This window comes from Microtus ochrogaster, chromosome 2 (genome assembly GCF_000317375.1).
Source record: "Microtus ochrogaster isolate Prairie Vole_2 chromosome 2, MicOch1.0, whole genome shotgun sequence".
Lineage (NCBI taxonomy): Eukaryota > Metazoa > Chordata > Mammalia > Rodentia > Cricetidae > Microtus > Microtus ochrogaster.
The window spans coordinates 42,695,701-42,711,358 of NC_022010.1; the positions used below are offsets into that span (position 1 = coordinate 42,695,701).

General features: G+C 38.3%; 1 protein-coding gene across 3 annotated transcripts in view; it reads left to right on the plus strand.

The window, feature by feature from the left end:
- The window catches only part of Znf148 (zinc finger protein 148), a 123,585-nt gene that overhangs the window by 39,392 nt on the left and 68,535 nt on the right, over nt 1–15,658 (plus strand). For all 3 annotated transcript variants that reach the window (XM_005344866.2, XM_013351452.2, XM_026785706.1), the window contains exons 2-3: nt 5,194–5,275; nt 11,307–11,442. The gene's annotated coding sequence lies outside the window, so the exon portion shown is untranslated. The remainder of the gene's footprint in view (nt 1–5,193; nt 5,276–11,306; nt 11,443–15,658) is intronic.

Consider the following 15,658-nt stretch of genomic DNA (forward strand, 5'->3'; position numbering starts at 1 on the left):
AAAGACAGTTTTGTTATGTAGTTGAAACTCAAAAGAATTTGAGCTTCTCCTATTTGGCTTTCCTAGTGCAGAGATGGTAGATGTATTCCACTATACCTCATTTTGGTGGTGGTTTTATTATTATATAGCTTTGTTCATGAAGAATTGACACCTTCGAATGTGTGTGGTGCACATATAGATGCCAGAGGTTTATACATCAAGTGTCTTCTCTTTCCATCTTAATTTTGAATCTTTAAAAAAATTGCATACCTATTTTGGGATCCATACACACTGGTGCCTTCAGCCTTCTTGTCTGTGAAAAGTGAGAAGAAGTGTGACAGTGACAGTATGGATTGGGGACCCTTATCTGAATTACCTAAAGCCACAAGTGTTTTGGGTGGTGCAATCTCTTTCAATTGAGAGAATATTCCTATACATGTAATGAAAAATCCTGGGGATGACATTCAAATACAACTTAAAATTCATTTTTTTCATGTATCCCTAATGTATATAAACTGAAAGCAATTTTATATAGTATTTAAAAATACAGTTTTGTGCATATAACAAAGTTTTATGGTATGGGATTTTTTTATTTGCATCAGATTGTTACTTAAAAAGTTTGGGATTTTAGAGTGTTTTGAATTTCATATCAGAGATACTCTTTTGTATCAGCTACAGGTTTATGTCTTGGATAACCGTAAGCTCCTTCCTGCCAATATTGATCAGCAGAATCTAAATAATATTCCCTGTATCTTGTATGTGAGATCAACATTAAAAGGTCACCCCGTGTTTTTGGTTTTGAAAAGTTAACAAAGGCAGATTAATCACTCTCAATTTGATTTTTCCTGTGATAAATTGCTTAAACTTCTGTTATAGGATTTAGTACTTTATTACCTCAAACATCTATGGTGTGTACTCATCACTGCAAGATTGTAAGCGTCCTCTTGTTGCTATAACAATGTCCTAGGAGAAGAGCAACTTGAGAGAAAGGGTTGTACTCAGAGTCACAGTTCAAGGTCAGGGCAGCAGAAGCTTGAAGCAGCTGGTCACCTGACAGCATAGTCAGGAAATGGGGCTCTTTGTGCCTACTAGTGTTTAGTTCCCTTTCTCCATTTTACAGTCCAGAATCCCAGGCCCAGGAGTGGCAGGTCTTCGCACCTCACTTACCATGTAAACATATCCCTTCTCTCGTTCACAGTAACAACACTAATAATTATAAAATTTATGATGGGAAAGATTTCCCCACAAAATAATGTTTACGGTTTCAGACTGTATTTTGTGTTGTGTACAGCTTATTTCTTTTTCCTTCTTTTGTTTTTCTCTTTTTAATAAAGCTAGTTACATATGTGACAACCTTTACTTAGTATGTTCAGCAAAACGTTATATAAGAAGTAAGTATTCTTTTTGTGAAAATGTTTCGCAGAACTTTTAACATTTCAGAATCATTCCTCTAGGCAATAGCTGTTAACACATTTTGTGGTTAGATAGTAATAATGTCTTGATTGTGGGGGGTATATTAAATCAGCTTTTAAAAGGTTCCGGTGGAAATGAATGTTTATATCCTCCCCCCATTTATTTATTTTTATTTTTTTCTGGACAGGATTTCTCTGTGTAACAACAGTTATGGCTGTCCTGAAATTTGTTCTGTGACCAGGCTGGCCTCAAACTCACAGAGATCCTCCTGCCTCTGCCTTTCAAGGGCTAGGATTAAAAGTATCTGCCACCACTGCCTGGCTGTTTATGTATGGGTGCTGGGAATTGAACCTGGGTTTGATGCAAGAGCAACAAGAACTCTTAACCTTTGAGCCATCTCTCCAGCTCCAGAAATAATGGCTAATTTTCTTTTCTTTTCTTTCTTTTCTTTCTTTTCTTTTTTTTTTTTTTTCTTTGTTTTGTTTTGTTTTTGTTTTTCGAGACAGGGTTTCTCTGTGGTTTTGGAGCCTGTCCTGGAACTAGCTCTTTAGACCAGGCTGGTCTCAAACTCACAAAGATCCGCCTGCCTCTGCCTCCTGAGTGCTGGGATTAAAGGCGTGCGCCACCATCGCCCGGCTTTTATTTTCTATATATAGATTTTGCCATTTTTTTATGTAGTTTATTTTATTTTATTGAGCTATACATTTTTCTGTTCCCCTCTCCTTGCCATTCTTTTTATATTTGGTCAAGCAGCTATGTTAACAGTTGTGAAAACTGAATACGTGATGTACGTAGAACTGGAGAATGTAATCTAATAGGACAGAATAGAATAGTGAGTGGAGTGCAGATACTCAGTGTAATTTTGAGTTTCATGGCTTGTATCTTTCTGGTCTATTACTGTAGAAATACATATTTAAAATAATTTTCTGTGTGGCACAGCAACATGTTTTTATAGTTCTGGATGTTTGGAGGCAGAAGTGGGAGGATTGCTTAAGCTTGGGTATTTGAGATCAGCCTGGGTAACATAGTAGAACTCTGTTCTAGCAGTAGTAGGAAACACAATTGATAGGGCTGGTATCTAGGCTCTTTTGAATGATTGGCTGTGTCAGACAATGAAGAGTTTACTATAAACTTTTGTTGTTGTTGTAGGGGGGGAGGCAGAGCTGTTGTGTGACAAAACTTTTCCTGGGAGATGCTACACACACAGTTGCTCACCCCAGATAGGGATCCCATGACAGATCAAAGTACAGACGCTGCCAGAGTCCAACTGGATGAACCAGTGAGTTTTATTGGGGTTACTTACGAATGTGGCTGAGGGATTACTTAGAGGGGCAGAAATGACTCAAAGACAGCTGCATCTCCAGAGCCCACCCCAGGCGTGGGTGGCAGCTCCAGATGGAACTCTGAGCACACCGCACAACTTGCATTGTCCTTTCCAGGTGCCTCTTCCAGGCAGCTCCACAGGTTTCTGGTTTTTCAGGCAGGTGGTCTGGTCTCCGTAGTCTCTGCAGCTTGGCTTATCTGAGTGTTTTTTAGGGAAATCTTGTCAGTTTCAGGGACTTCCTGGAAAATCACTTATGCTGGGGTGGGCTTTGACCTATGGTGGGATCTCTATCTGGGGTGAGTAGGTGTGTGTGGGTCTTCCCAAGGAAATCTTGTCACACAAGAGCTCAGGGTGTTCACACAGTAGGCAAGTGCTCATCACTCAACTATATTAATGTCTCATGAAACGAATTACTTTTCAATTAATTGAGAAAATAAGTGTAACTAATCATCAGTTGAGCTGCTCCCTGACTTTAGAATAATAAATATCAGAAAGGGTACTCTTTGGGAACGCTTGATAAAACTCTAACAACAGAACTTTTAATCACGTGCTTATTTCCTAGATAATGGCTTTTATTTATTTACAAGATTCTTACCTTAGCTTGAAAGTGGGTTAGGGGAGTAGTGAGATGACCTAGTAGGTGAAGTTCTTGAGGACCTGAGTTCAGGCATGGTGATTGCCTGTAATCCCAGGACTTGCAAGGCAAGAGTCAAGAAATCCTGAGGCAAGCTGGCTAACTAGAATGTTCACATCGTCTAGTTCTAGATTTAATTTAGAGACCCTGCTTCAATAAATAAAGAGGAGAGTGAATGAGAAAGACCCTGATATCAACCTTGGGCTTTCACATGCACACGTATGTGCACCACATGCATGGCGGGATCTAGTGTTAGGCTGCCACATGAAGTGCCACATCTGCCATTTCTGAATATAAAGTTACTTTTGGCCTATTCTATGTTTTTGGTAATTCAGTTTTTAATTTTTATGGCATTCATCGCATATACCTGGAAAGATACTCAAGTTAATGTAAAGAAAGTTAGATCTGTGTCCCATATTATTAGTACAATACAAGCGGAATGTTAATTTTCTTAGTTTTGCTAAAAGGTTGTTATTACATAAAAACTAAAAATCACCCATGTAATATTTTAACACTATTAAATAATATTTGCCTTACAATTTAAATATATACATACCTACATACACACATATTTTCTCAAACTACATTCTTCAGTTTTTTATTTTCTTTTTGGGGAACAGGGGCAAGAGGATGTGAGTAACCAGAGTCTCAGATAGGCTAGGATAGCCTTGAACTTGTTATGCTCTCAAGGATGATCTTGGGATTCTGATCTCTTGCCCCCACCTCCTCCTCCTGAAGTTCTGGGATTATAGACATGTACCACCATACTGTGTTTATACAATTCTCAGTATTGAACCCACAGCTTCATGGATGTTAGACAGGTACATTCACAGCTACCTGCCCTACCCCCCTCCCCTTTGAGACAGGATCTTGCTGCGTAGCTCTGGGTTGCTTAGACTTTGCTGTGTAAGTCTGTTGGCCTTGATGGGCATCTTTCTGACTCAGTTTCTTGAATGTAGGATTATGGATATGAGCCACCATTTTGTGTGTGTGTGTGTGTGTGTGTGTGTGTGTGTGTTTGTGTGTGTGTTTGTGTAGTGATATGAGTTCAGGTGCCTGTGCAGTCCTGAATAGGTTCCCTTGGAGCTAGAGTTCAGGCTTCCCAGAATGAATGCTGAGAATTGACCTTGGATCCAATGCAAGAGCATCAATTACTCTTCACTGCTGAGCAGCCCCAAAGCTACACTGTTAATACATTTAGCCATTTCAGCAAGAGGCAGTCAGTGTTGCTGTGGGGTTTATCAGGAAATAGTGAGTAATCAACACCTGGAGGGCATCAGTGCATGTTTTGTTTTATATTTTTACTTTTTTGTTTTGTTTTGTTTTTTGAGACAGGGTTTCTCTGTAGCTTTGGAGCCTGTCCTGGAACTAGCTCTGTAGACCAGGCTGGCCTCGAACTCACAGAGATCAACCTGCCTCTGCCTCCTGAGTGCTGGGATTAAAGGCATGCGCTACCACCGCCTGGCTATTTTTACTTCTTTTTAAGACAAGTTTTTCCAGTTTGTTTGTGATCCTTGTGTGCAGTTTCTTTGTACAAGCAACACATTTGTGTTTTTTTCTTTCTCTAGTTTAAAATAATCCAAAATTATTGTCCTAACTTTTAATACACCTTAATCCTTAACTCGAAGTTTGAAAAAAAGGCAATTTACCTTCTTTGATAATCAGTATTGATGGGCCATTGCAGTTGGAACATTAGTTGTGAATTGCTTAATCCAATAGCATCTACTTATGAAAAGAACTTTGTTAGATTTTTCACATTTAATTGGAACTGTTTTGCCTAGCTGTAAGAATGTGTCTAATTCGATTCTTTTGGGTGACTAACTTGTATTTTCATCCTTTACAGGGTAGAAGAGAAGAATCAGTGGCTTGGAAATTGAGCCAAGTGACCTGGTGGGATGGGTCTTTGCCTGACACATTTTATAGAGGTAATGCAACATTGTTTGTCCAGACTCAAGTTTTCACATAAGATGTCCCCAGACTTGCACAGACCCTCTTCATGTCCTGGATAGTCCTGTTGTACTGCTTATGCAGAGCATAGGCTTCAGAGACCAGCATGGCAGTGCTATAAGTTCTGCACAGCTAGACTCTGCAGAGGTAGTGTACTGGGTTGTGAGGTAAAGCCCATTGGCTTTCATTTAACCTGATCTTTATGTTAGTAGGACAGGTGATCCTTTTCTTTCTTTGCTGCCTAACTTGGTCTTTGTCTTAAACCTGTGCCTTTAACAAACAACATGAAAGAAAGTGTGATATTTAACAGTTATAAACTCATTTATATATCTGCCAATAACACTTAGTATTTTAAGACAAGGTTTCTCTGTGTAACCCTGGCTGTCTTTGGAACTTGCTCCTTAAACCAGGACAGCTTTGAACTCAGCTCCGCCTGCTCCTCCTGGGATTAAAGGCATGTCCATACCTCACTTGTAACATGTATTCTTATGTCAGTTGTTAATGGTCATACAAATTTTAAAGTTGTATTATGAACTTTTAAATTTGTTTTGAGAATTCTTTTAGAACTTGAGGGTTGAAAATATTACCAGTTTTTATGGCCATATTTTAGGGTTTTCTTCTCTGTCCATGTCTTCTGGCAAACATGATACCTACTGTTTGTAACTGCCTTTACCTGGGTTTCATTGTAAACAGTAGAGACTTGTCAAATGTTTTAAAAAAAGGTATCCTCTCCCATTTTTTGTTAATATTGTATATTCTCCCAGATGTCTCTCTGTGATACACAAACACCTATTTACTTTAAAGCATTTTTTTTAATTTAAATTTTCCCCCATGACAAAGTCTCTGCACGTCTCATGCTGGCTTCAGACTTATTTTGTAGCTGAAATGGCCTTGAAGTTTTGTGATACTTCTCCCTCAGCCCGAAGTGCCAGGATTACAAATGTGTGCCACCAACCAGGCTATATTTACATCTTTAAATTTTATGTATATTGTATTTCAGTGTGCTTTTTAAATAAGTTCCCATGTTTTGGCATTCCTTCTCATATTCCTTAGTATTTAGATATACCATGATCTTTTAAATTAGCCACCTCTGTATAACTTTAGGTTTTTAGAGTTTTTCATGTAGTACAAATTCTTGGACATATCTTTGTACATATTTTGAATGTACTTCAGTTTAATTCCTTTTATAAACTTTTTTTGTGTTTATACGAGCACACTAACCTGCAGGTCTGTCTGTGTATGTGAGCATATTAGCCCACAGATCTGTCTGTCTGTGTGAGCACACTAGCTAGAAGGTGTTCACACTTCTCCTGTGCATAATTCCAGAGGCCAGAAGAGGACAATCAGTACTCTATATCCCCGACCTTTTTCCTTTGAGGTAAGGTCTTTCCTCGAACCTTGTCTTTGTTTTCTTGGTTAAGCTCCTTCTCTTGGACCCTTGGAGCTGGAGTTGTAGCATTTGCAGGGACGCCTGACTTGTGTGGGTGCTAAACTCTGCCCATCATGGTTTTGGAGTAAGGACTTTTAACTGCTCAGTCATTTCTCCAGCCTCTACTTCTTAAATTTCTAAGGGAAAAATTGTTGGGCCAAAGAGTAGTGGATGATGGACAGCTTGGATGAGTGTGTACCTCTACAGTGTGTGCCTCGCCTCAGTGACTATCAGTGTGATTATGGTTCATCCTTTTGACAACACTAGCAAATAATTTATTTGTCAAGCTTTTTGGAGGGAGGGGTCCTTTTATACTTTTTTGTGTATATTTGTGTATTAGCGATAGGATCCTTGTCATTTTGTTAAGAAAATTATGTTTACTTTGTATTTGCTTTTCTAGTGGTTTTGATTTTGTTTCAATCTTATAGAAGCTTTCTTTTTTAAATTGTTAGATATTTCTTATCCTTCTTGGCACTGGTAAATGTAGAGTGGAGAATTTTGCATAAGCGTGAAGAGATTGTCATTCTTTTTTTTTTTTTTGAGATTGTCATTCTTAAGTATATGACTATTTTCCCTCTATGTTATAGTTTCTGTGAATGACCCAGTTCCTAACTCATCCTAGTTTGACCTTTTTGTTGGTGATATCAAATAGTTGTGTTATAATACTAGCAGTTTTCTAGATTTAGTAAACTGTGATACTTAAAAGGTCAACAGTAGGTCACAGAAGTAGAGACATAGGAAATGTAGTGAACAGGTCACACATGATAGTATGCGCCTGCTTTCCAGGACTTGGGAGGTGGAGGCAGCAGAGCAGCAGGTCTTGTTCAGGACTGGGTCTGGATGTGTGGGAAATTTGAGGTTAGGCTGGACTTGAGACCATGTCTCAGAAAAAGGAGAAAACTTAATAAATAAGTTTGATGTTTAAAGATGTAGGAAAGAAAATAATAATCCACATGGCCTCGTTGGCTGATCCATCTGCATTTGTGACTGTGACCACAATCACAGACTGTTTCTGCCTCCCCAGACAAGGCAAAGCCAAGGAAGAATTGGAGGAGTCAGGTGAGGGAAGGGGATTTTGTTTCTTTGATGAATCTCTCTGAAGCACCCAACTCAACCAACTTTATTTGAGAATTATGGAAAGAAAGGCTCACTTCTTAAAAACAAACAAAGAAAACAAGTAACCTGGTTAGCATGTCGGGATAGTCAGCTTCTCATCTGGAGAAATGCAGTGCTCTATCTTTGCATTTGTTGCTTATATAAAGATGTCTGTAAGTTCAGATTTTATTTTTGTTTATGTTTTTGGGACAGGGTCTCACCTAGAACTCTCTCTGTAGGCCAAACTGGCCTTGAACCCACAGAGATCTGCCTGCCTCTGCCTCCTGAGTGCTTGGGTTAAAGGCGTGTTACACCTCTGTGTGGCTGTAAATTCAGATTTTTAAACAATTCAAGTTATAAAAAGTAATAGAACCCTCATTTATCTAATTAAAAATCATTATGGATGGAGAGCATATTTTTAGGAGTTGAGTCCTTTTAATTTTACTTAAGCTGTCTTCCTGCTTAGTGTAGTGTCTGTAATGGAGAGTGTTCTGTGCCATAGTGGAGTAGTCTGCTGAAGATTGTTCAGTGTGCTCTCTGCTGGAGAGCATGCTTTTAGAAGAAACATTTTTCCTTCAATATCCTCTCTTTCTTTCCAACTCCCCTCCCCCACTGCCAGTCTGTGATTCCACCATCTTCTAAGCTCTGTTCTTGATGGTTGTATTAGTTACTGTTCTGTTGCAGTGATAAAACACCATGGCCAAAGCAATCTTTAAAAAGCATTTAATTGGGGTTATGCTTAGAGGATTAGAATCTATGATGGTGAAGCGAACACATGGAGGCGGAGACAGCTGACACCTCCCTTCTCCAACAGCAAGCAGGAGACAGAGTACACTGGGAATGGCTTCCTCTGAAACCTCAAAACCTGCCCCTAGTGGCACATTTGTTCCAACAAGGTCACACCTAATCCTTCCCAAACAGTTCTGTCAGCTGGAGACCTGTGGGCTGTTCTCATGCAGGCCACCACAGTGGTTTCTTGTGTGTGCATGGACCCAGGAATAGGCCATTTTGTATCTGTTGTAATAGAAGTTTATTGAGTTTGGATTTGTAAGCTTGTTTTTTTTTTATATTAGTCAAATTTAGGGAATATTTGACTTCTGTTTTAATAAATTTTACCTTTTCTGCTTCTTCCTTATTAAGAAATACTGGTAAGCAGTGTGTTGGTTTACTACCTCTGGGGCTCTCTTTATTTTTTTTCTCTATATTGAGTAAATTTCTTTCTTTTATAAAGATGAACTTACTGCACTTATTTAATTGTTTATTCTTGTTTGTGTAAGGGGTGGCACGTATGGAAGATAGATGCCAGCTTGTAGCAGTTCTCTCCTTCCACTCAGCTGATCACGCCTGGCAACAGGCACCGCTACCTACTAAGCAATCTACTCGGCCCTAATTGGGTAATTTCAGTGGATGTACATTTAAGTCTACTGGTTTTATTTATTTTCATTTTTATATTTTTGCAGTTGTGAGTTTGTTTTTGAGTACTTGACATTCATTTTTTCGTATTTCAGTAACCATATTCTTTAGTCCCCAAATTTCCGTTAGGGTCTTTGAAATAATTTCTTTGCTTTATTGAGAATTTTACTTGTTAGCTGATTGTTTTCATAGTCAAAATAAAGTTGAAACATGATTTGAGTAAATTTAACTTAATGTTTAAAATCTTTTTTTTTTTTTTTTAAACCAGCCTGTGAGGGCACTTAGAAACACCTTATATTGCCTGTGCTTTTGATGATGCCTGCCTGCCTTCCTTACTTGCTTTTTTGAGAGAGTCTTTCTATGTAGTCCTGGCTGTCCTGTTACTGGATATATAGACCAGGCTAGCCTTAAACTCACAAATATTTCCTGCTTTTGCCTCCCAAATGCTGGGGTTAAAGATGTGAATCACCACATCTGGCTTGTATTATCTTTTTCTGGTTCATACTATGGACTGAATCTAAGCCTCGTGCATACCATCCAAGTACTCCACTACTGGCACAGTAGTATAAGTTACAATTTCTTCTGTTTTTAAATATCGTATGGTTGTTGAAAATGGGTATTGTGCATGGTGTATGTTATACACGTATAATATTGCAAGTCGAGATTGTTGTTGTTCCCCAATTCTCATATAGTTGTTATTTTTAGTATTGTTTATGTGTGGTAACAGTTCTGTTGAAAAAGGGAGCATATTTTATTTTGTACATGTTTTGTTAGGAAAAATAAGGATAAATATCCAGGAAAATTTAGAGATGGAACACTAAGCACCAATAGGTCTGTCTTAACTTTCAGGTGCTTATAGAAGCTTCAGAAGTTTGTCTTTGTTTGCTGTAACAGGCCTCATAGTAGCCCGGGCTGGTCTGGAACTCAAGTATATGGACTAGGCTGACCTCAAACTCAGAGATCAATTGCCTTTGCTTCCTGAATACTGAGGAATTGTTATTGTTCTTGCTTTAAGTGGGCAAAACTATTTTTGTTTTATGCCATGGCAAACATGTACAGTCATAGGCTGTTTCGTAAATCAGATGCAAACTGTCTATGAACCCACTAAGTTAGGAAATTTCAGTCATAAGTTTAATGCTTTGCTCAGAAGTGCTTGCTGTCAGAAAGTTGGTTTGTGTATAGCTTGTGATCTTTAGTATTGGTTATATTGCACATTTTCTGAATGATTATCTCCATCTTTTTGTCAGTTTTTTTCTTCTGAGATAACGCTGATGACATGTTTGTATGTCAAGATGCTCACATGACCTTAAGATGGTACTCTTCCTGTTGTAAATACAACACAACTTGTGCTTGTAGTTTTGAGACCTACATGTGTTTGCTTCTCTTTCACTTCACAGACTTTATTTATTTGTTTATTTATTTTTTTGAGACCATGCTACCTCTGCCTTTCTAGAACCGGGACTAAAAGGCGTGTACCACCAGACCTGTGCACAGACCTAATAAAGTAGATATGACTAGTGTCTTTGTGTGGTTGCTTAATCTGTGTTTTCATTTTTCTTTTCTTTTAGTTCTTTAGCCCTCTGAATTTTGATGTAGTATTTCATCTCTCAGGAGTTGTAGATTCCTGATCTAGGCAAATTATATCTGCCTGAAATCTTATTTGTCCATTCCATCTATCCATCCTCTGTCCATGCACGTGACATATAAGAAGGGAGAACTATAGAGGTCAGAGGACAACTTGCTAGGTCGGTTCCTTCCGTCTTTATGTGAGTTCCAGGAAATCAGGCTTGGTATCCTGCATCTTTACCTGCTGAGCACTCTTTCTGGGCCCAAGGCAAATTATTTCATAAGAAGCCAGAGTTGTATCTCATTTCCTACCTGCCACTATTGTGCTTTCTCAGTTTCATACCTGAAAAGCAGATCAGTATATTCTCCTTCAGACATAGCTCACTAGATGCACAGATAATCACTTCAGTATTCATACAGTTCGCACATACATACTGGGTCACAACATTTCCCACTCTGAATGTAATGTATCTTGCTTATTGTGTATGTATCTTTATTTATTTTAGGAGTTGGATGGCACAAGTGACTGAGAGGATATTGAGAGTTCCTAGAGCCTGTAAAAGGTAGAAACCCAACCATGATTTCTTTCTCAACTCAACAGCATTCCCTTCCTTGAAGTCTTCATTTTAACTTCAGTCTCAGGTAACTTATTTCTCATAATCTTGAAAAATAATTTTATTTATTTTTAAACTATTTTAATTAAGTTATGAATAAAAATGGCACGCAATTTGAAGTAGCTGTTCAGGTGAGCTGGGCGCTAGTGTGCTTAGTTCATTGCTCACTGCTCCACAGTGAATGCAGTGTGATCAGTCCATTCAAGCGCCTGTTGCCGTTCCCTCCCCACTTTGAACTGGGACCCAGAATAAGCCCCTTTTCTCTTGAGTTGCTTTTGTCTGCGTATTCTATCACAACCAAAGAAAAAGAAACTAAGATAACATTGTACTCTAAATGTGTATATATTGTTTGTTTACCTGTAGTAAAATAAGTAAGCAGTCTATAGCATATATTAGCTTATAGAATTATCTACTGTGATAGGCTTATAATCATAAAAATGCAGTTTTTTTCTACCTGAAAGCTTATTGTAAATTATCTCATGGTCTTTTGGAGGGTTTACAATTATGATGCTTCAGGGCTTGCCATTGCTGTGATTTCTTTGGGAAGTGGGATAGGGTAAAGTTATTAAGAATGATTGAGCCTAGAGCATTGTTCATTCTAAGTATATTATATTCTAGACCATCAGCCTTTGCAATTCTGAATATTTTTTTAAAAATTTTAAACATTTTTTTAAAAACTGTGTATAAGCATTTTGCCAGGTTGTATGTATGTGTGCCATGTGTGTGAAGTTCCCATAGAAGCCAGAAGAGGCAATGGATCCCTTGAAACTGGAGCTACAGAGGTCAGCCTCTGCGTTGGTGCTGGAAATCCAGCCCGGGTTTTCTGTAATAGCAGCAAGTGCTCTTAAATCCTGGAGCTTCTCTCCTGTCCCTGTTAGTAACCTTTAGATGCCATCTTACTGAGTGTGGTTACTACAATGCCTGGCATTGGAGAGAAGAAAACTAAAGAATACTTTGAAATTTATTATTTTATTTTATGTGTATGGGTATTTTGCCTGCTTATATATCTGTAATCCATGCACTTGCCTGGTGCTTGCAGAGGCCAGAAGAGGGTATCAGATCTCCTGGAACTGGAATTACAGATGGTTGTGAGCTGATGTGTGTATGCTGGGAATTGGAACCAGGTTCTCTGAAAGATCAATCTTTTAACTGCTGAACCATCTCTCGAGCTCCATTTTGCTTTGCTTTTGAAGGAATTGTATGTATCTCTTCTCTTCCACTTACATTCCTTTGGCTATAACTTGGTTATTTGACCACCACTTGCAAGGGAGGCTGGGTAATAAGTTTTACCTTGGCAGCCATGTTTCCTGCAAAATTTAAATTTTTTTTCTGGTAGTTATTGTTATGTGTGTTTTACCTTTGTGTATGTATGTGCACCACGTACGTGCCTAAACCTATAGAGCTCAGAAGATGGTTTTGGAGATCCGGGAACTAAAGTTACAGATGGTTGTAAGCCACTGTGTGGATGCTGAGAATCAAACCCAGGTCCTCCATAAGAGGAGCGTGTGTTCTTTTTTGTTTTCGTTGTTTGTTTTTGGCTTTTTGAGACCAGGTTTCTCTGTGTAGCCCTGCTGTCCTGGAACTCACTTTGTAGACCAGAGTGGTCTCAAATTCAAATTCATAGATCCGCTTGCCTCTGCCACCCGAGTGCTGGGATTAATGGACAGTAGTTTCACTAAGTGTAATGGACACTGATTGTAGCAAGGACTCAGTGCTCGCCTGGTGTGCCTCTCCCCACACTCCTCTTCGATACAGATAAGTTATACTTGTTTCTTAAACAGTTTGAGTCGGCAGAAGTGTAATGTTTTAATTTCTCTGTGCCACTATTTTCTGATTTTGATAATATTTGGAATATATTATTTTACATGTTTAGATCCTGGTTTTTGAGTGTTTTTCCTATAATGTGAGAGTGTCTACTAACTTTTCCTTAAGTAGTTATAGATTATTTTTCTATGGTCAAAAATGGTCAGTTTTTTACAAAATTGACACCCTTATCCTGAAAAAAACCCTCTAATTAGTAATTTTATTAATATCTGTTAAAATTATATATATTATTTTAATATGTTGCTGCTGGCATGGATCAGAAAGACCATTTTGTCTTGTTGCCAATATGAACATGGTTCTTAAGGCTGTTTTGAAATATTAACACTTAAAAATGTAGTTTTCAAGAAAGGCTTTATAATATACAAAATGGTATTTACAGAAAGATGTATCTGAGAGCTGGGCACAGTGTCATGCCTGTAATTCCAGTACTTGGAAGGATAAGGCAGAGGATTGCTGGGTTGCAGAGTGAATACTGTCTGAAAAAAGCAAGATTAAAAACAAAAGCAAAGTCATATATGAGACGTATCTGAATATAGACTGTGCCTAGACAAGAAATATTTTGTTCATTCAATGAAAAATAAACATTTTGAGTAGATCAAAACTGTATTTTGAAGGTATGAGAGTATAGCACACTTTGGAATGAAGTGGAAACTTGAGGAGTCATTCGGTATTGATAGGATTTTTTTATAGCACTGAACGTGATATCGTGAGGCCCATATATTATGTACACGTCACCTCCTGCCAAGCACCTTCACATACCTATGTGCTTTGTTTCTTTTGAGAGACAGTTTTGCTCTGTTGGCCAGGCTAGCACTAAATTTGCAGTGGTCCTTTTGCTCCTGCATCCTGTGTGCTTGGATTGTGGTCAAGTAGCACCACAACCGGCTGGCTGCTTGATATTTGTATTTCTCAAGTTATATGTTTATAATAGGATTTCTCTGTGATGTGTAAACAGTGGAACTATGAATATCCAGATTAATGTAACTAAAATCCTCCAAATAAACAGGGATTTGGTGAAAATGTTTTGGTTCAGAAGTCATTTGTGAGGTCTCTGGATATAGCCCAGTGAATGCTTACCTCGCATGCACACGCTTTTGGTTCTGTCCCTTGGTGGTTGCCCAGAGAAATAACTGCTTTTCAGAGTAAGTTCCTTTGAGTGTGGGTTCTGGTGTAAGGGTGGCATATTGTTTACCCTTGGAGAATAATATGAAGTTGAAAATTATTCTTTTCATAGAAAATAAAATGATATTTAGGTTCCTAAGCTTGCCCATTGTATTATATATTTGAAGTTCCATATTACTCAGTGACAAGTTCAATAAACAAACAGAAAGGTGGGCACTTGAAAAGAGAAGTATGTTGCTTTTAATGCTTGAATGCAGGTTATTTAAAGGTATTTTGGGGCTGGTGGAGTCAGGAATAATTAATGTTCCCCAAAGACCCATCCCCATGACGTGCTTCCTTTATCTAGGTCTCACTGCTTTAAATTTCTAGAATGAATCTTCCCAGCACTACCCCTGTTGAGGTGTCAACCTTTTAAATAATAGCCTTTTTGGGTAAGGAAAGCAATCTATAGTCAAACCAAATGGTAGGTCAAGAATACACACAGTTTCCTGAGCAGTGGTGGCACACCTTTAATTCCACCACTCAGGAGGCCGAGGCAGGTGGATCTGTGAGTTGGAGACCGCTTGATCTACAGAGTGAGTTCCAGGACAGTCAGGGCTCCACAGAGAAACCCTGTCTTGGGTGGGGTTGGGGAACTGCACACAGTTTTTCTTTGGATAAATATCCCAGGCTTATACTTTAAGTTTGAACAGTGATCATTGATACCAAGTGTTTTCTGGTGCTGCAGGAAAACTGTCCAGTTTGTAGTTAATCCAGTTTAAGTCTAAAGGTTTAACTTCATTTAGGATTGTAGGAGTCAGGCGAGAAGGAAGAGAATTTTCATCTTGACATATCATTATCTTCAGGGAGATTTTTGAAGAGTCAGGTTTATTTTCTCCTTGAACTGGTTCTTCTTATTTTAATTTACTTGCTCTATTTGAAGCATGCTATTTTCCTGTTCTAAGACCCTTACTGAAGTACTTGATGCTTCCTCTACCCCAAATACCCTTTGTCTCTAAAATGCTTCCTTAACTCTTGTGTTTCAGCTTGATGTTATATTTTATTACTTTGTTTGCTCCCATCCAGAACTGATACAAGTACTGAATGTAGTTTTCAATTATTGATCAAAACTGTGGCAGTTAAGATAGCCTTTACTATAGGGAAACTTTGGGCTGGAGTAACAGTATCAGCTGGATGCTTTTCTCTTGATAAAACACAAAAACAAAAGCTGACACTTTCTCCTAAACCACTTACTTTATGTTGGTCTTTTTTTTTCTTTTATATCTTCTATATTCTCTAAAATCCTCAAGTTTTTTTTT